At 42.3% G+C, this 25,350-nt stretch overlaps 1 protein-coding gene across 3 annotated transcripts in view; it reads right to left on the reverse strand.

The window, feature by feature from the left end:
• The window catches only part of cdkal1 (CDK5 regulatory subunit associated protein 1-like 1), a 1,005,231-nt gene that overhangs the window by 936,138 nt on the left and 43,743 nt on the right, over positions 1-25,350 (reverse strand). The gene's annotated exons all lie outside the window — the stretch shown is intronic.

Genomic DNA, 25,350 nt, shown 5'->3' on the forward strand with positions numbered 1-25,350 from the left:
TGTCCCCTAGTCCTGGATTCCCAACCAGTGGAAATAGTTTCTCCCTATCTAACTTATCAGTTCCTCTTAATATCTTGAAAACACGGATCAAATCACCCCTTAATCTTCTAAATTCCAGGGAATAGTTTGTGTAATCTCACCTCGTAATTTATCCCTTGGAGTCCAGGTATCGTTCGAGTAAATCTACGCTGCACCCCCTCCAAGGCCAATATATCCTTCCTAAGGTGCGGTGCCCAGAAATGAACACAGTACCCCAGGTGTGGTCTAACCAGGGCTTTGTATAGCTGTAGCATAACTTCTACCCTCTTGTATTCTCGTCCTCTAGATATAAAGGCCAGCATTCCATTAATCTTTTTGATTATTTTCTGTCCCTATCCATAACATTTTAATAATCTATGTACGTGGACCCCTAAGTCTTTTTGGACCTCCACTGTTTCGAGCTATTCACCATTTAGAAAGTACTCTGATCAATACTTTTTAGGTCCAAAGTGGATGACCTCACACTTGCCTACATTGAAATCCATTTGCCACAGTTTTGCCCATTCACTTAATCTATTAATATCTCTCTGTAATGTTATGCTTCCATCTACACAGCTTACAACGCTGTGCAACTTTGTGTCATCGGCATGGAGTCAGCTTCCTTACGTATGCAATGACATCCAGCTCTACCTCATTACCACCACCCTCAATTCCATGAATGTTGCCATTCCTGTCTAACATTAAGCCCTGGACAAGTCAGAACGTTCTTCAGCTTCACATCTGTAATACCAAAGTCATCTTATTCAGCTCCTGACAGAAACTTTGTACCTCAGACATCAATTCAATCTCTCTCTTTAACTGCTCAGTTAGGCTGACCGAATGGTGCACAACTTTTGCTCAAACCTCACCTCCAATCCATCAAAATGGCATACTCCAACTCCAGACCATCTACTGCTCCGTCCATGCCAGTGTCATCTCTGGCCTCAATTTCTTCAGGCTACCTTGCACAGCTCCACCATGTGCAAAACCCAAGTCATTCATAACTCTGCAGTCATCATTCTACCACACAAAGTCCCACACAACTATCACTACTTACCTGGAAGCTTACTGCAGAGGAGGCCATTTGGCCCATTGTGTCTGCGTTCGCTCTTTGGGAGAGTAATCCAAATCTAATCCCATTGCCCTCTCTACCAATAGCGGTGTATCTTCCTGTGCTTTAAATATTTATCCATTTTTCCCTTAAAAAAAATGCAACTGTTTCTGCCTCACCTACCTTTTGGCACCTTGTCCCCAAGCATGTTGACTTCAAAATCTTACCCTTGTAACCCCTCTACAGCCTTGTTCCACTGTCATAGAATAGAATCATGGAGGGGTTACAGCACAGAATGAGGCCATTCGGCCCAGCCCGAGCAATCCAGTTAGTCCCATTCCCCCGCTCTTTCCCTGTAGCCCTGCAAATTTTTTCCCTTTAAGTACTTATCCAATTCCTTTTTGAAAGCCACAATTGAATCTGCTTCCACCATCCTTTCAGGCAGCACATACCAGATCATAACTGTCCCTGCAATCTTCTCCAGGCCTACATCTAAGCATACACTTTGCTCTTCCAACTAATTTGAAGGAAAAGGAAAGGAAGGTCTTGCATTTATATAACAGCTTTCACAACCTTAGGACACCCCAAAGCACTTTACAGCTAATTAAGTACTTTTAAGTGTAGTCACTGTTGAAATGTAGGGAAATGTGGCAATTAATTTACACACAGCAAGATCTCACAAACTGCAATGAAACAAATGACCAGATAATGTTTTTAGTAATCTTGGTTGAGAGACAAATGTTGGCCAGGACACCAGGCGAACTCCCCTGCTCTTCTTCAAATAGTGCCATGGGATCTTTTATGACCATCTAAGAGGGCAGACAGGTCCTCGGTTTAACATCTCTCATCCTAATGTCAATATACATTGCATCCCCCATCCCTGTCCATTCCACCATCTGTAGCAGAACTTTTAGGTACCATACCAGTTCACTTTGAAACAATCTCCATACCTCTTCAGCTCATTACTTCTCAACCCCTGTTCAAAAGCTTCCTCAAAACTTACCTCTTTGGCTGTGCCTTAAATTATCTCCCATACCTTGTCTCCTGCTTGTTGTCTGCCGTGGGCAATTTTATTATCTCAAAAATATATGAATTTAAGCTGTTGGTGTTATAATGGTCAACGGCAAAGTTGAGACAGATCTAGACTCAGCATTTAGTATGTTCAGTCACTGTGGAGCAGCAATCAACATATCAAATAGAATGCGGGAATATATTGCATATCAGTGAACTACATTGCAGGATGTCATGTTAAAACTGTACAGTGCTGTGTGAGAGAGAGGAGGTGTAAAACTGATGCCCAGCATCAGACCATTAATGATAAGGAAATACCATAAAAATGTGGGTCTTTAGCCTTGAAAGCAGGTGATTGTGGGGGCCTCATGGAGGTATAAGACAGTAAAAGGTATAGCTAAAGCAAATTTGAAACACTACTTCAAGTTAACTAAGTGTAAATGAAGTGGACACAGGTTCAAAGTGACAAAAAAGTAATCAAATTTTGGACTGTCAGGAAGTTCTTTACAGAGTGGTCAACCCATGTAATGGACTTCCTGATAATGCAGTAGAGGCAAAAACCATGGAATCATTTAAGAGACAGATGGTCCAAGTGGGAAACCAGAGGTTTTCCTGAATGCATGAGGTAAAATGGTCTCCCTCATCTGTACTTATTCCATGAAATAAAAAAAAACTTGAGACCTTAATCCGAAGTTTGTGAATTTGTGTTGTAAACAAGGATCAGAATGTAGCAGTTTCATAGGGAGCAAAATGCAACATATGCTCAGCTGTGAAGTCCTCTACAGTACGATAGACTTAGTACACTCTCAATCTAGAGAGTCTCACATTTAGAATCAGCAGGATACCAAAATACTATTGGTGCTCAAATTACCTACTAAAACAAGAAAACTGGTTGAAACTATTCAAAAGATTGGTTTTCACGAAAGCTTTCGCATAAACAGGATCATGTCTCACATAGAGGCTAGTGTATTGCCTTTACTTGAATATGGACTGGCATAATCTTCCCTCACATAAAGCAAGTATAAGACAGCAGTGGAGGGTGGGAGTAATCTATCTGCTGTTTCCAGCCTATTGCAGAGCAGGAGCTATGCTGATAGGATGAGATGAAGCTCGTGTGGAGCATAACCACAGGCATAGACCTGTTGGGCTGGATTTCTGTGCTGTAAAATTCTAAGTAATGTTCTCATTCATTTCCAGTTATGTACACAATGCAGAGCTGAATGAAATTTGGTTCCAGTCAAAATATGTGGTGTACATCAATATCTCACTCCCCAAGATATTATATTATGCCAAGTCTAGTGAGCTACTCAGGAACAATTTTACAAATTAATAATCCAAAAATGTAAAATCTACAGTGAACACAAATGCTCCAAAATAGCTTTATACTTTTAGTTTATTTATTAATTCACAATCATCCTTTGCAATAATTTTACAAGAAATGTTTTCACAAAAGGATGGGCAAAATGAACACGGCACTGTGGTACAGGCCATTCAAGTGGGGGGAGTAAAAAGGAATGCGATAGTGGTGGGGGATGGTATAGTCAGGAGGATAGACACTGTTCTCTGCAACCGTGACAGAGAGTCCCGAAGGCTGTGTTGCCTACCCGATGCCAGGGTTAAGGACCTCTCCTTCCGGCTGGAAAAGAACTTGGAGCATGAGTGAGAGGATCCAGTGGTCCAGTAGGAACCAACGACATGGGTAGAACTATGAATGGGGTTCTGCTGAGACAGTTTGAGGAGCTAGGGTCTAAATTAATAACCAGAACCTCAAAGGTGATAATCTCTGGCTTACTAGCTGAGCCACATTCAAATTGGCATGGGGACAAACAGGTCAGAGAGCTAAATGCGTAGCTCAAAGAGTGGCGTGGGAGACAGGGGTTTCGATTAATGGGGCACTGGCACCAGTACTGGGGAAAGAGAAAGCTGTTCCGCTGGGACGGGCTCCACTTAAACTGGGCTGCGACCAGCGTCCTGGCGAATCGAATAACGAGGGCTGCAGATAGGGCTTTAAACTAAAAAAGGCGGGCAGTGGGGGGGGGGGGGGGGTTGGAAAAGAGTCAGATGAGGGGAAATTTAGAAATCTAATCAGGGAAGTCAAGGCAACAGAGCAGTGAAGTGATTTGGGTAAAGATAAGCAGAGTGTGGCAGGGAGGGGCAGAGAGTTTACCAATAACAGTGCATCAGCAAATAATGTCAAAGCAGAAAAAAAAAGGTAAAAAGTCAAAATTAAAGGCACTTTATCTGAATACTCGGAGCATTCATAACAAGATAAATGAATTTGTTGCACAAGTAGAGATAAATGGGTTTGATCTAATAGCCATTAAAGAGATACGGTTGCAAAGTGACCAAGATTGGGAATTAAATATTCCAGGGTACATGACGTTTAGAAAAGACAGGCAGAATGGAAATGGAGTGGGTGTAGCCCTAATAATAAAGGATGACATAAGCACAGTGGTGAGAAAGGATCTTGGCTCGAAGGATTAGGAAGTAGAATCAGTATGGGTGGAAATAAGAAATAACAAGGGGCAGAAAACACTGGTGGGAGTAGTTTATAGGCCCCTAATAGCAGCAATACCGTTAGACAGAGTATTAATAATAAAATAATAGGAGTTTGTAACAAAGGAAATGCAGTAATCATGGGCGACTTTATTCGTCACATAGACTGGGCAAATCAAACTGGCAAAGGTAGTTTGGAGGACGAGTTCATGGAATGCATTCGAGACGGTTTCCTAGAGCAATACATCATGGAACCAACTAGGGAACAGGCTATTTTAGATCTTGTATTATGTAATGAGACAGGGTTAATTAGTGATCTCACAGTAAGAGATCCTCTAGGGAAGAGTGATCACAATATGATAGAATTTCACATTGAGTTTGAGCGTGATGTACTTAAGTCAGAAACTAGAGACTTAAGCTTAAATAAAGCCAATTACATAGATATGAGGGGCGAGTTGGCTAAGGTAGATTGGAAAACCAAATTAAAGGGTATGATGGTAGAAAAGCAATGGCAAACATTTAAAGAAATATTTCAATATTCTCAACAAATATACATTCCATTGAGAAATAAAAACTCCATGGGAAAAGTGATCCACCCGTGGCTAACTAAAGAAGTTAAGGATAGTATTAGATTAAAAGAGGCCTATAAGCCTGAGGATTGGGAGAGTTTTAGAAACCAGCAAAGGACGATCAAAAAATTGATAAAAAGGGAGAAAATAGAATATGAAAATCAACTAGCAAGAAATATAAAAACAGACTGTAAGAGCTTTTACAAGTATGTAAAAAGGAAGAGAGTAGCAAAAGTAAACGTTAGTCCCTTAGAGGCTGAGACAGGAGAAATTATAATGGGGAATCAGGAAATGGCAGATGCATTAAGCAAATATTTTGTATCTTTCTTCACAGTAGAAAACACAAAAAAATACCAAAAATAGTGAGGAACCAAGGGTCTAATGAGAGGAATTTAAAAGTGATTATCAGTAGAGAAAAAGTACTTGAGAAACTAATGGGACTAAAAGCTGATAAATCAACTGGACCTGATGGCCTACATCCGAGGGTTCTAAAAGAAGTGGCTGTAGAGATAGCGGATGCATTGGTTACGATCTTCCAAAATTCCCTAGATTCTAGAATGGCCCCAGCAGATTGGAAGGTAGTAAATGTGACCCCAATATTCAAGAAAGGTGGGAAAGAGAAAACATTATTAAGGAACAGGGCACTTAGAAAATCATGATTAGGCAGAGTCAACATGGTTTTATGAAAGGAAAATCGTGTCTGACAACCTATTAGTTTTGTGAGGATGTAACTAGCAGGGTAGATAAAGGGGAACTAGTGGATGCAGTATATTTGGACTTTCAAAAGGCATTTGATGAGGTGCCACATAAAAGGTTGTTTATACACGATAAGGGCTGATAGGGTTGGAGGTAACATTTTAGCATGGATAGAGAATTGGTTAACAGACAGAAGAGAGTTGGGATAATCGAGTCATTTTCAGGCCGGCAGGCGAGTGGGGTGCCCACAAGGATCGGTGCTTGGGCCTCAGCTATTTACAATCTACATTAATGACTTAGATGAAGGGACCGAGTGTAACGTATCCAAGTTTGCTGATGATATAAAGTTAGGTGGGAAAGTAAGCTGTGAGGAGGACACAAAGGAATATAGATAGGTTAAGTGAGTGGTCAAGAAGGTGGCACTTGGAGTATCATGTGGGGAAATGTGAGATTATTCACTTTGGTAGGAAAAATAGAAAAACAGAATATTTTTTAAATGGTGAGAAACTATTAAATGTTGGCGTTCAGAGAGACTTGGGTGTCCTCGTACAAGAAACACAAAAAGTTGGCATGCATGTACAGCAAGCAATTAGGAAAGGAAATGGAATGTTGGCCTTTATATCAAGGGGGTTGGAGTACAAAAGTAAGGAAGTCTTACTACAATTGTACAGGGCTTTGGTGGAGACCTCACCTGGAGTACTGTGCACAGTTTTGCTCTCCTGATCTAACGGAGGATATACTTGCCTTAGAGGCGGTGCAGTGAAGGTTCACTAGATTAATTCCTGGGATGAGAGGGTTGTCCAATGAGGCGAGGTTGAGTAGAATGGGCCTATAGTCTCTGGAGTTTAGAAGAATGAGAGGTGATCTAATTGAATGTATAAGATTATGAGGGGACTTGACAGCGTAGATGCTGAGAGGTTGTTTCCCCTCGCTGGAGAATCTAGAACTAGGGGGCACAGTCTCAGGATAAGGGGTCGGCCATTTAAGACTGAGATGAGGAGGAATTTCTTCACTCGGAGGGTTGTGAATCTTTGGAATTCTCTACCCCAGAGGGCTGTGGATGCTGACTCGTTGAATATATTCAAGGCTAAGATAGACAGATTTCTGGACTCGAGGAATCTAGGGATATGGGGATCGGGCAGGAAAGTGGATTTAAGGTCGAAGATCAGCCATGATCTGATTGTAATGGCGGAGCAGGCTCGAGGGGCCAACTGGCCTACTTCTGCTCCTATTTCTTATGTTTGTAAAATAGTTCCTTTTGAAGAAGAAAAAGGACATACCCTGCTGCAAATTGCAGAAACTAGCTTAATCATTTACAAAGAGTCAAGGTCACTCGGATTCAAATTAACTTAAGTCATTGTAAAGTTTGGCCCCATTTACATGGCCGTTTAATTGACATTTGCACAAGGTGAAGCCACACATTTCCATAGACATATCAGAAACCAGCACATACAAGGGCCAGATTCTACAGTCAGTTTTCATATTGCCGGAACTAAACAACGTGCAACACAACAAAATCATATCATCCCATTGAAAACAACTGCAGTCTGGCAAGTTCTTAAATGATGTACATCTAATTCATGCAACCTCACTAACTGTGGTAGCCTGGGCTGACCCGTATATCAATGCTCCATTTCAACAGAAATTAGCAATAATCACAATTAACATTTGGACTACAGTTGCTGCATTTCTGGGAGAATTCTACAAGTGCAAATTCGCTTTTTGCTGAAGACTAATCAGTTAAGTTTCCATCCTTGCATGAGTGACTCTTTTGGCATCTACAGGTCTGTTAGGGCATTTGTTGCAATGTGTCAGTCATAAATTATGCCCCAAGAATGTCCTACCCATAAGTGTGCTTTACATACAGGGAGGAAAATAACATCTCCATTAAGCATCACGATCTCAGAATGGTGGCCAACCTTGTGGACCCAGAGTGAATTGAAAACAACTTTAGAAACAAACACAAATTAATTCAATACTACATGGAAATGGATTTCAAATTGAACTCGCACTCAACCACACACTCCCAAACTCCACAACATTTAGAGTACTATTGATTTTTGCAAAGTACTGCACAGTAAAACAAAACTACATTGTGTCATCACAGTAGCCAGCATGTACAAACTGGTTTCCCATAGTTGACGATGGCCCAATTGCAGCATTGCTGTGCAAATCAGTGAGCAGTGTCATGCGTTTTCCAACTTTTTAAAATAGCTGAAGTCTGACCTGATGGGCATGCTAAAATAAAGAAATGTAAACTAATAATGTCGCATGGCACTGTTCACAGAAATCTATTGTTTTTTTTAAGTTCTCTTGCTCACTACATTTCTCATTCATTTCAGCACCAGGCTCCGCATACAAATTTCATAGCAATACTAACATCAGCCCCGGGCTGTGCAACTGGTGTTTTATTGGAGGGAGAAGATTCAGAATCAGAGCCAAAGCCTTAGTTTGAGCCACCAATAATGGTGGTGTTGGAAGTTAACTCCTCCCCAGATTGATATGGCTAATATCTTCATGGTGGGCCCAGAAACGACCTCAAGACAAAATATATAACAAGTAGGTGTGTTCTTAGTGTTGTATACAGACACAGGCTGGGAGCAGAAACTGAGGATTTGGGATAGAACTCCACATACGGGACTCAGGCAGGCCTCCAGGAAACAAACTGAACACTTTGAATAACAAGCTGGAATGATCATCCTCAGGGATACCATTCTGCTGAGCACTGAGGTCACCCATGCATCACAGGCACTTGAGTTCTCCTAGTACAAAACTAAGTGTCTGACTTTCCACACGGGTGATCTGCCTTATCCATAGCAGCTATTTTTTGTTAAGCACATAAAGCATTCACTTCCTCTTTATTAAGTGAACAATTGCTTTAATCACCCAGGAGTGATTGCATTGACAGGCAGACTGACACATATTGAGGAAACAGAATTTCTCAGCAAACAAAAAAAAGTAACAGATATATTACAAAAATTGACACTTATCTTTTGTTTACTATATAAACTGGAGCGTACACACAGCTCCCTGTTTTAAACCAATAGTCTTTCAATTTCAAACACAGCTTTTATGTTCCAGTTCCTTCTGTTTCATTCATTGCTAAGAGATACAAAATACAATGTTCTGAGATGTGGAGATGCCGGTGATGGACTGGGGTGGACAAATGTAAGGAATCTTACAACACCAGGTTATAGTCCAACAGTTTTATTTGAAAATCGCAAGCTTTCGGAGGCTTTCTCCTTCGTCAGGTGAGTGTGGGATTCCTTGAAAGTTACACTCACCTGACGAAGGAGAAAGCCTCCGAAAGCTTGCGATTTTCAAATAAAACTGTTGGACTATAACCTGGTGTTGTAAGATTCCTTACAAATGTTCTGAGAAGAGGAGGAGAAAGAAATGGAAGAGGAAGAGAAGCAGGACAGCAGAGGCCAGGAAACTACCTCAGCAAGGGCCAGGAAATTATTCCAGGAGGGTGGGCAAGAGACAGTGAAGACATTTTACTTACATCTTTCATCAATTACATTTATCATAGAATGTGAGCAACACAGTATGTGTCACTGGGGTTACATGTAGGCAAGACCGGGTAAGGGCGATAGGTTCCCTTCCCTGAAACCAGTTGGGATTTTACAATAACCCAGCAGCTTTCATGGCCATTTTCTGGTGCCCACCATCAAATAACCACATTTACTGAATTTTACAACTTGCCATGGTGGAAATTGAACTCACGACCTCTGGGTTGCTATTTCAGTATCTTAAACACTAGGCTACCATACCCTACCAGTGATGAGTTTCTTTCTCCAAGTTTCCATTAGTGGAGGACACCAGATCCGGCCAACTGACCCTGAGGGGATTGCCTGTAAAACATTTTCAGCAAGGGAACAGGAGTGTGCCTCTGGGCACCCAGGTAGATACTTTTAAGAGAGGTAACAGAATTTTTTATTTCAGCAGGGATTGCTATATTCTTCACTTCCCTCTGTTGCAGGCAGAAGGTTATCTCTCCATGGGGACAGGGGGAACAAATCTTGGCCATTAAGAACATCTTGCTAAGTGGTTCAACAAGGAAATCGGGGATTAACAACTGGATCTAGTGTATAGAATGTGCCATCAAGTGCTTTGTGTAATATTTTTGTTTAATACTTCTTGTAACACTTCAGTGCAACACCCTGCAAATTTATTCCATCTTATCTGACTGGGTCATTCTTGTAATGATTCATTCCGGGTCCTGCCAACTGGAAATTCCACTTTCCCAACAGCTGCAGCAGACTGCAGAAAAGTAAGTTAACAAACTAAAAACAATTTAAAAGCTTCAGGTGTAAATGCAAGAAAGTTTAAACAATGATTCGTACAATAAGGATAATTTACCCTTTCTACCTCCTGCACTCAAGATCTCTTTCTTACAGATACAAAACAATCTCAAAATGCTGTGCATTTCAGTTCCCCCTCTCCAAGAACATACTGGTTCTAAGTCTCCCAGCTTCTTGACTGGACTGTAAGTCAAACAGAATTTGATCGGACCCCAGAATTAATTTCAAGAATCTACAGCAATTATGCCTTCTAGACTTAAAGGGACACACACCTACATTCTATTTTACATGGTGTAATATTTCCATCTTACAAAATAGTATGTCCTCTGACTGACTGAGTAATGCCACAAGAGATTCATTAATCAATTTTTAAATTTGCAGTTCTTGTGATGTTACTCATAGAAAGTCAGAGGGGATCGGAATGCACATCCCTGTGAACGAAGTTTCGTAAGAGGTCTCCCCAGGGGAGGTGAACTGCTCTTTGAATTAGTTTCCAAACAGCGTTTTCCTTACCCATTCTAGATGGACAAATAAATATCAGTTACTTAAATAAACCTCTGAAAATGATATGATAGCAGCAGCTCTTTATTGCCCATCTCTTTAGGGTGTAGTTTTTCATAATAAATGCTAACAATTATATAAACGGTCAATCTTTTACTTGGATATTTTCTTCACCATATATCTCTGCAACAGTACTTAGTGTATATGAGCACAATCTGTTGGCAGAACATTTAAAATTCAGGAATTCTATTCAGAATTCTCTCTATACTTGAATAATGTTGAAGTCCATCCACAAGTTGCTACCTATTTACTTGAAATGAACAGTAGCTTTGGATTTTCAGTATAAGCAAATAAAAAAAGATTTATAACTATTTAGTATGCACTTAATTCAAAATACCAATTGGAACTTTTAAGCACGAAATTCCCACTTTGCCGTGTTACTTTCATTGCATAATTCAAATTATTGACAGCGCAAAAACAACTTTGTATTATCAGTAGACAGTATTTTTTTTTTTTGTTTATGCGATGTGGGCATCGCTGGCAAGGCCAGCATTTATTGCCCATCCCTAATTGCTCGAGAAGGTGGAGCTGAGCCGTCTTCTTGAACCGCTGCAGTCCATGTGGTGAAGGTTCTCCCACAGTGCTGTTAGGTAGGGAGTTCCAGGATTTTGACCCGGCGACGATGAAGGAACAGCGATATATTTCCAAGTCGGGATGGTGTGTGACTTGGAGGGGAATGTGCAGGTGGTGTTGTTCCCATGTGCCTGTTGCCTTTGTCCTCCTAGGTGGTAGAGGTCGCGGGTTTGGGAGGTGCTGTCGAAGAAGCCTTGGCGAGTTGCTGCAGTGCATCCTGCAGATGGTACACACTGCAGCCACGGTGCACCGGTGGTGAAGGGAGTGAATGTTTAGGGTGGTGGATGGGGTGCCAATCAAGCGGGCTGCTTTGTCCTGGATGGTGTCGAGCTTCTTGAGTGTTGTTGGAGCTGCATTCATCCAGGCAAGTGGAGAGTATTCCATCACACTCCTGGACTTGTGCCTTGTAGATGGTGGAAATGCTTTGGGGAGTCAGAGGGTGAGTCACTCGCCACAGAATACCCAGTCACTGATCTGCTCTTGTAGCCACAGTATTTATGTGGCTGGTCCTGTTAATGTTCTGGTCAATGGTGACCTCCAGGATGTTGATGGTGGGGGATTCGCCGATGGTAATGCCGTTGAATGTTAAGGAGAGATGGTTAGACACTCCCTTGTTGTAGATGGTCATTGCCTGGCACTTGACTGGCACGAATGTTACTTGCCACTTATCAGCCCAAGCCTGGATGTTGTCCAGGTCTTGCTTCATGCGGGCACGGACTGCTTCATTATCTGAGGAGTTGCGAATGGAACTGAACACACTGCAATCATCAGCGGACATCCCATTTCTGACCTTGTGATGGAGGGAAGGTCATTGATGAAGCAGCTGAAGATGGTTGGGCCTAGGACACTGCCCTGAGGAACTCCTGCAGCAATGTCCTCGGCCTGAGATGATTGGCCTCCAACAACGACTACCATTTTCCTTTGTGCTAGTTTTGACTCCAGTCCCTGGAGAGTTTTCCCCGATTCCCATTGAGTTCAATTTTACTAGGGCTCCTTGGTGCCACACACAGTCAAATGCTGCCTTGATGTCAAGGGCAGTCACTCTCACCTCACCTCTGGAATTCAGCTCTTTTGTCCATGTTTGGATCAAGGCTGTAATGACGTCTGGAGCAGAGTGGTCCTGGCAGAACCCAAACTGAGCATCGGTGAGCAGGTTATTGGTGAGTAAGTGCCGCTTGATAGCACTGTCGACAACAACTTCCATCACTTTGCTGATGATTGAGAGTAGACTGTTGTGGCGGTAATTGGCCGGATTGGCTTTGTCCTGCTTTTTGTGGGCAGGACATACCTGGACAATGTTCTACATTGTCGGGTAGATGCCAGTGTTGTAGCTGTACTGGAACAGTTTGGATGGAAGTGCGGCTAGTTCTGAAGCACACGACTTCAGCACTACAGCTGGGATGTTGTCAGGTCCCATAGCCTTTGTTGGATCCAGTGCACTCAGTCGTTTCTTGATATCATGTGGAGTGAATCGAATTGGCTGAAGACTGGCTTCTGTGATGGTGGGGATATCCGGAGGAGGCTGAGATGGATCATCCATTCGGCACTTCTAGCTGAAGATGGTTGCAAACGCTTCAGCCTTGTCTTTTGCACTCACGTGCTGGACTCTGCCATCATTGAGGATGGGGATGTTTGCAGAGCCTCCTCCCGTTAGTTGTAAATTGTCCACCACCATGCACGACTGGATGTGGCAGGGCGCAGAGCTTCGATCTGATCCGTTGGTTGTGGAATCGCTTTGCTCTGTCTATAGCATGTTGCTTCCGCTGTTTAGCATGCATGTGGTCCTGTGTTGTAGCTTCACCAGGTTGGCACCTCATTTTAGGTATGCTGCTCCTGGCGTGCTCTTCTACATTACTCATTGAACCAGGGTTGATTCCCTGGCTTGTTGGTAATGGTAGAGTGAGGAATATGCCGGGCCATGAGATAACAGATTGTGCTGGAATACAATTCTGCTGCTGCTGATGGCCCACAGCGCCTCATGGATGCCCAGTTTTGAGCTGCTAGATCTGTTCTGAATCTATCCCATTTTGCACGGTGATAGTGCCACACAACACGTTGGATGGTGTCCTCATTGGGAAGACGGGACTTAGTCTCCACAAGGACTGTGCAGTGGTCATTCCTACCACTACTGTCATGGACAAATGCATCTGCGACAGTTAGATTGGTGAGGACGAGGTCAAGTCGGTTTTTCCCTCGTGTTGTTTCGCTCACCACCTGCCGCAGGCCGAGTCTGGCAGTTCTGTCCTTCAGAACTTGGCCAGCTCGGTCAGTGCTGGTGCTACCGAGCCACTCTTGGTGATGGACATTGAAGTCCCCCACCCAGAGTACATTTTGTGCCCTTGCTACCCTCAGTGCTTCTTCCAAGTGGTGCTCAACATGGAGGAGGACTGTTTTAATAGCTGAGGGAGGGTCGTAGGTGGTAATCAGCAGGAGGTTTCCTTGCCCATGTTTGACCTGATTCCATGAGATTTCATGGGGTCCGGAGCCAATGTTGAGGACTCCCAGGGACACTCCCTTCTGACTGTGTATCACTGTACCGGTGGGACAGGATATACCCAGGTTTGGTAATGGAAGAGTCTGGGACGTTGGCTGAAAGGTATGATTCTGAGAGTATGGCCAAGTCAGGCTGTTGCTTGACTAATCTGTGGGACAGCTCTCCCAATTTTGGCACAAGTCCTCTGTTAGTGAGAAGGACTTTGCAGAGTCGACTGGACTTGGTGTGCCTTAGTCGTGTCCGGTGCCTAGTGGTCCGATGCCAGGTGGTCCGTCCAGTTTGATTCTTATTATGACTTTTTGTCATGAGATTGTACAACTGAGTGGCTTGCTAGGCCATTTCGGAGGGCGATTAAGAATCAACCACATTGCTGTGGGTCTGTAGTCACATATAGGCCAGTCCGGGTAAAGACGGCAGGTGCCCGTCCCTAAAGGACATTCGTGAACCAGATGGGCTTTTACGACAGTTTCATGGCCACCATTACTGATACTAGTTTTTTTTTATTCCAGATTTTATTTAATTAATTGAATTTAAATTCCCCAGCTGCCATGGCGGGATTTGAACTCATGAGAGGAGCCGAGCCGAGCGGAGGGAGCGTCCGATAAAAGGCGGGATTTCAGAGCGCTGAGAACAGCTGAGAGGAGCCGAGCCGAGCGGAGGGAGCGTCCGATAAAAGGCGGGATTTCAGAGCGCTGAGAACAGCTGAGAGGAGCCGAGCCGAGCGGAGCTGCGACCGAGTTCGAAGTGACGTCAGGAATCAGATCGGGACGCGACACAGGGGAGGCACCTGATTGGTGAGTAGGTTCAGGTGAGTATTTCTCCTTATCTACAGTAACTGAAGTAAAAGGAAAGGGAAGGTCTGCAGGTCTTATAGGAAGTAGCGTTTATTTTTTAGTGAATCAAGGTCCCTAGTGTAGTTAACATTCTCTAAATTGAGAACAATTTAAAGGAGTAAACTCCTTAAAGGGAGTGGTAAGTAGTTTTTCTTTCCTTTTTTTTTCTCTTGACATTGTAGTTGTTCTTAAGCTAATTTAAGGGTTAAGTCATGGCAGGAGATCCCAGCGCCGTGTCATGTTCCTCTTGTGGGATGTGGGAATTCAGGGCTCCTTCCTGTATCCCTGATTCCTTCACCTGCGGGAAGTGTGTCCAGCTGCAGCTATTGTTTGACCGCTTGACGGCTCTGGAGCTGCGGATGGACTCACTTTGGAGCATCCGCGATGCTGAGAAAGTCGTGGATAGCACGTTCAGTGAGTTGGTCACACCGCAGATAAAAATTACTGAGGGAGATAGTGAATGGGTGACCAACAGACAGAGGAAGAGTAGGAAGGCAGTGCAGGGGTCCCCTGCGGTCATCTCCCTCCAAAACAGGTATAACATTTTGGATACTGTTGGCGGAGATGGCTCACCAGGGGAAGGTGGCAGTGGCCAGGTTCATGGCACCGTGGCTGGCTCTGCTGCACAGGAGGGCAGGAAAAAGAGTGGCAGAGCTATAGTGATAGGGGACTCGATTGTAAGGGGAATAGACAGGCGTTTCTGCGGACGCAACCGAGACTCCAGGATGGTATGTTGCCTCCCTGGTGCAAGGGTCAAGGATGTCTCGGAGCGGCTGCAGGACATTCTGGAGGGGGAGGGTGATCAGCCAGTTGTCGTGGTGCATATAGGCACCAACGATATAGGTAAAAAACAGGATGAGGTCCTACAAGCTGAATTTAGGCAGTTAGGAGTTAAACTAAAGAGTAGGACCTCAAAGGTAGTAATCTCAGGATTGCTACCAGTGCCACGGGTTAGTCAGAGTAGGAATGACAGGATAGCTAAGATGAATACGTGGCTTGAGAGATGGTGCAAGCTGGAGGGATTCAAATTCCTGGGCCATTGGAACCGGTTCTGGGGGAGGTGGGACCAGTACAAATTGGACGGTCTGCATCTGGGCAGGACTGGAACCAATGTCCTAGGGGGAGTGTTTGCCAGTGCTGTTGGGGAGGGTTTAAACTAATGTGGCAGGGGGATGGGAACCGATGCAGGAAGTCAGTGGGAAATAAAGTGGTGACAGAAACAAAAGGCAGTAAGGGAGAGTGTACAGAACATGACCGGACAGATGGTCTGAGAAAGCAGGGCAAAGACCAAGGGAAGTCTAGATTAAACTGCATTTATTTCAATGCAAGAAGTCTGATGGGCAAGGCAGATGAACTCAGGGCATGGATGGGTACATGGGACTGGGATGTTATAGCTATTACTGAAACATGGCTAAGGGAGGGGCAGGACTGGCAGCTCAATGTTCCAGGGTACAGATGCTATAGGAAAGATAGAGCAGGAGGTAAGAGAGGAGGGGGAGTTGCGTTCTTGATTAGGGAGAACATCACGGCAGTAGTGAGAGGGGATATATCCGAGGGTTCGCCCACTGAGTCCATATGGGTAGAACTGAAAAATAAGAAGGGAGAGATCACTTTGATAGGATTGTACTACAGACCCCCAAATAGTCAACGGGAAATTGAGGAGCAAATATGTAAGGAGATTACAGACAGCTGCAAGAAAAATAGGGTGGTAATAGTAGGGGACTTTAACTTTCCCAACATTGACTGGGACAGCCATAGCATTAGGGGCTTGGATGGAGAGAAATTTGTTGAGTGTATTCAGGAGGAATTTCTCATTCAGTATGTGGATGGCCCGACTAGAGAGGGGGCAAAACTTGACCTCCTCTTGGGAAATAAGGAAGGGCAGGTGACAGAAGTGTTAGTGAGGGATCACTTTGGGACCAGTGATCATAATTCCATTAGTTTTAAGATAGCTATGGAGAAGGATAGGTCTGGCCCAAAAGTTAAAATTCTAAATTGGGGAAAGGCCAATTTTGATGGTATTAGACAGGAACTTTCAGAAGTTGATTGGGAGAGTCTGTTGGCAGGCAAAGGGACGTCTGGTAAGTGGGAGGCTTTCAAAAGTGTGTTAACCAGGGTTCAGTGTAAGCACATTCCTTATAAAGTGAAGGGCAAGGCTGGTAGAAGTAGGGAACCTTGGATGACTCGGGAGATTGAGGCACTAGTCAAAAATAAGAAGGAGGCATATGACATGCATAGGCAGCTGGGATCAAGTGGATCCCTTGAAGAGTATAGAGATTGCCGGAGTAGAGTTAAGAGAGAAATCAGGAGGGCAAAAAGGGGATATGAGATTGCTTTGGCAGATCAGGCAAAGGTGAATCCAAAGAGCTTCTACAAATACATAAAGGGCAAAAGGGTAACTAGGGAGAGAGTAGGGCCTCTTAAGGATCAACAAGGTCATCTATGTGCGGAACCACAAGAGATGGGTGAGATCCTGAATGAATATTTCACATCGGTATTTACGGTTGAGAAAGGCATGGATGTTAGGGAACTTGGGGAAATAAATAGTGATGTCTTGAGGAGTGTACATATTACAGAGAGGGAGGTGCTGGAAGTCTTAACGCGCATCAAGGTAGATAAATCTCCGGGACCTGATGAAATGTATCCCAGGACGTTATGGGAGGTTAGGGAGGAAATTGCGGGTCCCCTAGCAGAGATATTTGAATCATCCACCGCTACAGGTGAGGTGCCTGAAGATTGGAGGGTAGCAAATGTTGTGCCTTTGTTTAAGAAGGGCGGCAGGGAAAAGCCTGGGAACTACAGACCAGTGAGCCTGACATCTGTAGTGGGTAAGTTGTTAGAGGGTATTCTGAGGGACAGAATCTACAGGCATTTGGAGAGGCAGGGACTAATTAGGAACAGTCAGCATGGTTTTGTGAGAGGAAAATCATGTCTCACGAATTTGATTGAGTTTTTTGAAGGGGTAACCAAGAAGATAGATGAGGGCTGTGCAGTAGACGTGGTCTACATGGACTTCAGCAAAGCATTTGACAAGGTACCGCATGGTAGGTTGTTACATAAGGTTAAATCTCATGGGATCCAAGGTGAGGTAGCCAATTGGATACAAAATTGGCTTGACGACAGAAGACAGAGGGTGGTTGTCGAGGGTTGTTTTTCAAACTGGATGCCTGTGTCCAGCGGTGTGCCTCAGGGATCGGTGCTGGGTCCGCTGTTATTTGTTATTTATATTAATGATTTGGATGAGAATTTAGGAGGCATGGTTAGTAAGTTTGCAGATGACACCAAGATTGGTGGCATTGTGGACAGTGAAGAAGGTTATCTAGGATTGCAACGGGATCTTGATAAATTGGGCCAGTGGGCCGATGAATGGCAGATGGAGTTTAATTTAGATAAATGTGAGGTGATGCATTTTGGTAGATCGAATCGGGCCAGGACCTACTCCGTTAATGGTAGGGCGTTGGGGAGAGTTATAGAACAAAGAGATCTCGGAGTACAGATTCATAGCTCCTTGAAAGTGGAGTCACAGGTGGATAGGGTGGTGAAGAAGGCATTCAGCATGCTTGGTTTCATTGGTCAGAACATTGAATGCAGGAGTTGGGATGTCTTGTTGAAGTTGTACAGGGCATTGGTGAGGCCACACTTGGAGTACTGTGTACAGTTCTGGTCACCCTATTATAGAAAGGATATTATTAAACTAGAAAGAGTGCAGAAAAGATTTACTAGGATGCTACCGGGACTTGATGGTTTGACTTACAGGGAGAGGTTAGACAGACTGGGACTTTATTCCCTGGAGAGTAGGAGGTTAAGGGGTGATCTTATAGAAGTCTATAAAATAATGAGGGGCATAGATAAGGTCGATAGTCAAAATCTTTTCCCAAAGGTAGGGGAGTCTATAACGAGGGGGCACAGATTTAAGGTGAGAGGGGAGAGATACAAAAGGATCCAGAGGGGCAATTTTTTCACTCAAAGGGTGGTGAGTGTCTGGAACGAGCTGCCAGAGGCAGTAGTGGAGGCGGGTACAATTTTGTCTTTTAAAAAGCATTTGGACAGTTACATGGGGAAGATGGGTATCGAGGGATATGGGCCAAGTGCAGGAAATTGGGACTAGCTTAGTGGTATAAACTGGGCGACATGGACATGTTGGGCCGAAGGGCCTGTTTCCATGTTGTAACTTCTATGATTCTATGATTCTATATGACTCCGGATTTTTAGTCCAGGCCTCTGGATTACTAGTCCAGTAACATAACCACTATGCTACTGTACATTAGTAAACTTGCAGAATAGGTGTGTAATTGGCAAATCAACTTCAATATAGATTAGTGTGAGGTGGTGAATTTTGGTAGGAATAAAGAGGTCACATACTTCTTGGATAATATGTCTAAATGGGATACAGGAGCAAAGGGGTACAAATCACAAAGTAGTGACATCGGTTAATAAGGCCACAAAAAAGCAAACCAAGCATTGCAGTTCATTTCTAGAGAGATAGAATTGAAAAGCAGAACAGTTATGTTAAACTTGCATGGAACCTTGATTCGACCACACTTGGGAGTACTGTGCACAGTTCTGGTCTCCATATTATAAAAAGGATATAGAAGCATTGGAGAAGATGCAAAAAAAATTCACAAAGATAATATCAGAACTGAGTGGATATACTTATCAGGAAAGGCTAGGGCTCTTTTCTCTAGAAAATAAGTTGAGGGGTGATCTAATAGAGGTCTTTAAGATAACGATAGGGTAGACGTAGAGAAAAAGTTTCCACTTGTCGGGGAGTCCAAAACTAGAGGTCATAAATATAAGATATCCAATATGGAATTCAGGAGAAACTTCTTTACAAAAGAATGTGGAATGCACTACCATAAGGAGTAGTTGAGGCAAATAGCATAGATGCATTTAAGGGGAAGCTTGATAAGCACATGAGGGAGAAAGGAATAGAAGGATATGCTGATAGGGTTACATGAAGAGGGGTGGGAGGAGGCTCTTTTTCATTTTGTATTTTTTTCCCATCTTTGTTACAAATTGAAGTCAGAACTTAAAAGTCTATCTGGTTTCCTCATTTTTGATTTGCATGCTTCCTATCTGTTCACTAGATACAATGTTTTAGACAGGACCAGAAAGGAGGGAGGGCATGTCCAAGAGTGCATGCACAAGTGAGAGAGGAAGGAGGCCTGGCGCGCACAAAAGAACACTGGGACATGCACAAGGGAGCCGGGGGGGCGGGGGGGCGCAAGGGACAGTGTGCTATTAACACACATTAAGCTAAATACATCAATCTAACAGCTGAATTCTGGCCATTCTGGTCAAACAGACATGACAGCAACTGAAACCTACAAAGCAATTTACAATAGAAAATAAGACTCTGCCAATCATAACACAGGAACTACAAGACACAAATATATGGCTAATGACCTATTTACCATCATACCTATGTGCGCAAGTATCCTCCAGGTAACAACAAAAAAATGTTGGATTGTGGTAGCATAGTGGTTACATTGCTGGACTAATAATCCAGAGAACGTGAGTTCAAATCCCAACAGGGAAATTTGAATTCAATGTAAAAAAAATCCAAAATTTAAAAAAACTGGTATCTGTAAAAGTGACCATAAGACTATCGGATTGTTGTGAAAACCCAACTGGTTCACTAATGTCCTTTAGGGAAGAAAACCTGCAGTCCTTACCCTGTGTGGCCTGTCTGTGACTCCAGTCCCACACCATCATGGTTGACTCAAGACTGAATATAAAAAAATAAGCAGGCACTAGAAAAAATGGCAGGAAAATCCAGTCAAATTAAGTTGACTTGAGTTCATGGAAACACAAGATTTGGATAAGAACAATTCATCCAATATGTTGCAGGACCGACACCTGCTTAATCAAATTAATCTGCAAAGCGACAGAATGAACATGGAAACTGAAGATATATTTGCAGGGACTCGAAGTGAATACATTGGCCAACTGGGCCGGCCAAATTATCAATTAATGACAAATTTAGTCTGAACAATGCCACAGGAGAAGTTTACAGGAAAGCTGAACAGACAGGAAAGCTAAACAGACAGCGAAGATCGTTAGTAGAATGGAAGTGTGAGCAACAATTAGGGAAAAAGAGCTGACCATTAGACAACAGTATTGTCATTTTCCCAGAACAAGATAATTAAGTAAACAAGTTGACCCACAACATCCAGCTGCTCATGTACAGCATTCGTTACAATTCATGGAAAATTCTTTCAGCTCAAGCAAAATATGCATCTATACTCCATCGAGCATCATTTTTAACCTAAAAAATGGATAAAAAATGTTAGTTTATTGATCGATACCTGGGAGTGCCAACTAATTTGCTCTTTCTCACTGCTTTCAATTGGATTTGTTATGCAAGAAGCTCTGCAGCAACTGAAAATAATTTTTCTGGAACTAAGAATAAAAATCATGCTCCCAATATGATAGAAATCCTTCAGCAAGCCAGCCTCTCCTTTTCTCATGACTACTTTAAAAAAAAATTAAACGTTTTCCCATTAAAAATGCATTTGAATTTCAAAGTATACATGTCTGAATCATATTTTTAAAATGGCTTGAGAAAGTAATCCTTTCTCCCCCATCCTCACTTCCACAGGTGATAACCGTTTTCCTGGATAGAATGGCTCCCAAGGCAACCATGGAAGGGAAGGAAACAAACTCAAAAATATCAAATGTGCGACTTATAACCATAAACTGCAGAAAAATATTTGGAAGCAATCACGTTCAAACAAAATATATACCATTACACAAAATCAAGTTCAATGCAAGTGGACTTTGATTGGAAAGGTTTCCTAAGAAAGCCCAAATGTCTAAATTTTGAGCAGCTGTTCATGCTTTGCACTTGGTTTTAACTGTTAAAAGCAATTCTTTATTCAGTCACTACACTCAGTTGTTGGTGGGGGCCTGCTTCATGTTATTCTGAAGTCTCTGTTTTTTCTGCAGTAGCCTTTATCACACTGCAAACATTGTGGCTATACAGCAGATGGCTTTTGTCAACATCATTCTAATGGTTCATGTGCAAACAGAAGATAATAAGGACACAGTGACATTTTACCCTGTATAAAGCAGAAAAAAAACAGAGCAGCTAAACAAACAATTCCACTATGAAGCGATAAAAACAAAAGTGCAAATGCTGGAAATTTGAAATAAAATCTGAAAATGGTAAAAATACAAAGCAGTTCTGTTGCCACATTGTGAGAACCTGGGTGGGTCCCTTTTACTCTCATCTTTTCTTACAGTATGTGAAACACTCTGTTCCAATCACACACAGGCTTATTTACTAATCATTTTCTCCTCGCACTAGCAACTATAGGTACTGTTTCCTAATCTTGGGAAGTTCATTGACTATTTCATTTATCCACGTATCCCTGTCTTTTACGAGATCCATCTCTGGTTCTTTTCTCCCTTTCCTGGACCTTTCTCTCCATCCCTAGCAACGGGCTTTCCATAGATAGCTATTACAAGCCCAGATTCCGCAACTACTCTGATTAAGTTTCTTTCCACTCTTCCTGCAAAATCTCTATTTCAGCTGCTCTGTTTTGCTGAACATTGTTCTGTCTGCATGATCCTGCTCGCCACTTGAACTTCCTCTCCCATTCCCACTCTGACCTTTTGGCCTTCGGCCTTGTACAATGCTCCAACCAAGCTCAACATAAATTTCAGGAAGAGCATCATCTTCCACCAGGACACTCTGAAGTCCTCTGGTCTGAACACTGCATTCAGCAACTTCTGGTCTTTTCTGACAGTTTTTTTCTGCTTTGAATCCATTTTTGTTGTGAGTCATAAATACTGTGAAAGACACATAACTGAGCAGTCTGTGTAATTAGTGCATGATCACATCCTCAGTGGAAGATTAATGATTGTGATGTAATTACGATAACATTACCAAGTGACAATCAACAGCTGATTTCCAGTAATAGTGCATATTTTAAAAAATGGATAGCTGGAAGTGCATCAAGGTGTTCAGATATCAAACTTTGACAGTGAAGCCTGAGCTGCCATCTGAACCCTAAAATGTGATTACAACTTTAAAATATGTGATTTATTTTTCATTAGAAGCCGTGGACATCCATATAAATTTAGAGATCGCTTTCCTCAATAAAATAGCTTTGTGATTTGGGTCTCATTTTGTTGCCAATTGTAATGCTCAGCGTATAGTTTAATGGCCAGTGCATTCCACAATGATGGAATGTGGCTACATTTGCACTGAACAATAGTCAACTCGAATGTTGGAATTTTATTAAGAATCAACAGTTCATTATTTACAAATAGTATGGTCAATCAATAGTATGTTACAAAGATGTTATTCTGCAGTCCTAAAGCAGTAATGTAAGGGACTGAGTACTTACTCTAAATTATGATTCAGCTCTGCAAAAATAAATCAAGACAAACTTGTTCATAATATGTTTAATATGGCTCACTTCATTTCTTTTTAAAAATTACTTTCAATAATTAACAGAGTGCAGCAAAACCACATGGTATTAATATTGAATGAGTACCTTCAGTCAAGTCAGCAGTCATTCCATGCATTTTCAGCAGGTAGCTTTAAGTATTCCATTCATTAAAATTTATGTACTATAGACAGCACAGCAGCAAATCTTCTCAAAACAACATTTTAAAAATCAATAGCTTTTAAAGCCACTTTGGTGACACATACAATTTGACAGCAACACATTTATCAGCCTCTCTCTAAATCATCTTTAGAAACCACAACAAAGGTGAGAAAAATACACAATCAGATAGGCATGTGTTTAAGAACTTCAATTGGGCAACATAGAAAAACTAATGAGCGAGAAGCAGTACTCCCCAACAGAAATTCAGAATAATTCCAAAATAGTAAAATAACTTTCAGTACATTCACAAAAGCTTTTAGTCGATTAATAGCACAGCCAACTTGGACATCCCTCTCCTCTCACCTGCAGTCAGATTAGCAAAAAGTTAAATCACAAACAAATTAGATTCTTGCAGAAACACTGGATTACAACAAGCCTGTAGCAGAAGAAAATTATGGTGCAGTTATTTAAAATCATTTTTAGCAGTTATTAATCATCACTCCCATCAACATTTTTTTCTCTAACATGATAGAACAAGTAGGCTGAGAAAACTACTTCAATCAATAATAGGGGTTTTCTATCAGTCTTTTAAGTGGGAAATCTTACGTACACCGAAGAATAATTCTGAAATATAATTAAAATCCATGTTCAATCTTAACAATCTTATCTACATTCCCAGAAATGTGCAATTTGATGCTAATTTATACAGAAACATTTTCAATCTTGCAATAAAAGCAACTTACAGTCCATCATACTGGGAATTTTTTCTCCTGCTATTTTAAAGGGGAGGATAGAGTCACTAAAGAGGAAAGGTATCTCTTTTAAACAAACACAAAATAGTCAAATATGAATCAAACAGAAGTTCCAGAATTAAATGCCTCATAAAAATCACGTATGTAAAATTACTGCACAATTATCAATGTACCCTCCTGTAAATGCTGGGTTGCGAACATATACCATTCCTAGGTCAGTATGAGAAACAAATGTTTACCTCTAGATCATTAGTTATTTGTCAGTACTCCTGTTTCAAAGTACAATCTGTTTGTTTGTAGTGTTTAGTTTCATGAAATAAAATGCAAAAAAAATTCCATTTATTTTTAAATAAAGATGCTCATTGTCATCAAAATAAGCCATAATATATTCAAAGCAAGAAATTCTGGTTATCCAAAGTGATCTTACAATATAAAACCAAACAAACCTCCAGCTTTATGTAATCTGCTCGAAAAATTCATTTTTCCATAAACCATTAATTCAAGTGTTACTACCCTCATTTTCTCCCCCCTATTTGTTTTTGCCACATGTTTCCTTGAACACTAAAGGTTTTAATTAAACAGATTAACAGATGGTCAAGCATGATTACTAATGCAAACTCAATTCTGTTAGGTAGCACTCGCACCTGAGTCAGAAGATTGTGTGTTCGAGCCCCACTCCACAGACTCGAGCACATAATCTAGGATGATGTTACATAGTTACATATAACCTATACCACAGAAACAGGTCATTCAGTCCAACTGGTCTATGATGGCATTTATGCGTCACATGAGCCTCCTCCCACCCTTCTTCATCTACCCCTATCAGCATATAACAAAATTGGGCATCCATGAGGCGCTGTGAGCCATCAGCAGCAGCAGAATTGTATTCCAGCACAATCTGTAACCTCATGGTCCGGCATAATCCTCACTCTCCCATTACCAACAAGCCAGGGGATCATCCCTGGTTCAATGAGGAGTGCAGAAGAGCATACCAGGAGCAGCACAAGGCGTACTGAAAAATGAGGTGCCAACCTGGTGATGCTACAACTCAGGACTACATGCATGCTAAACAGCGGAAGCAACATGCTATAGACAGAGCTAAGCGATTCCACAACCAACGGATCAGATCAAAGTTCTGCAGTCCTGCCACATCCAGTCGTGAATGGTGGTGGACAATTAAACAACTAAAGGGAGGAGGAGGCTCTGTAAACACCCCCATCCTCAATGATGGCAGAGACCAGCACGTGAGTACAAAGGACAAGGCTGAAGCGTTTTCAACCATCGTCAGCCAGAAATGCCAAGTGGATGATCCATCTCTGCCTCCTCCAGATATCCCCACCATCACAGAAGCCAGTCTTCAGCCAATTCGATTCACTCCACGTGATATCAAGAAACAGCTGAGTACACTGGATACAGCAGAGGCTAAGGGCCCCG

This window comes from Heptranchias perlo, chromosome 2, assembly GCF_035084215.1.
Source record: "Heptranchias perlo isolate sHepPer1 chromosome 2, sHepPer1.hap1, whole genome shotgun sequence".
NCBI classification, from domain to species: domain Eukaryota; kingdom Metazoa; phylum Chordata; class Chondrichthyes; order Hexanchiformes; family Hexanchidae; genus Heptranchias; species Heptranchias perlo.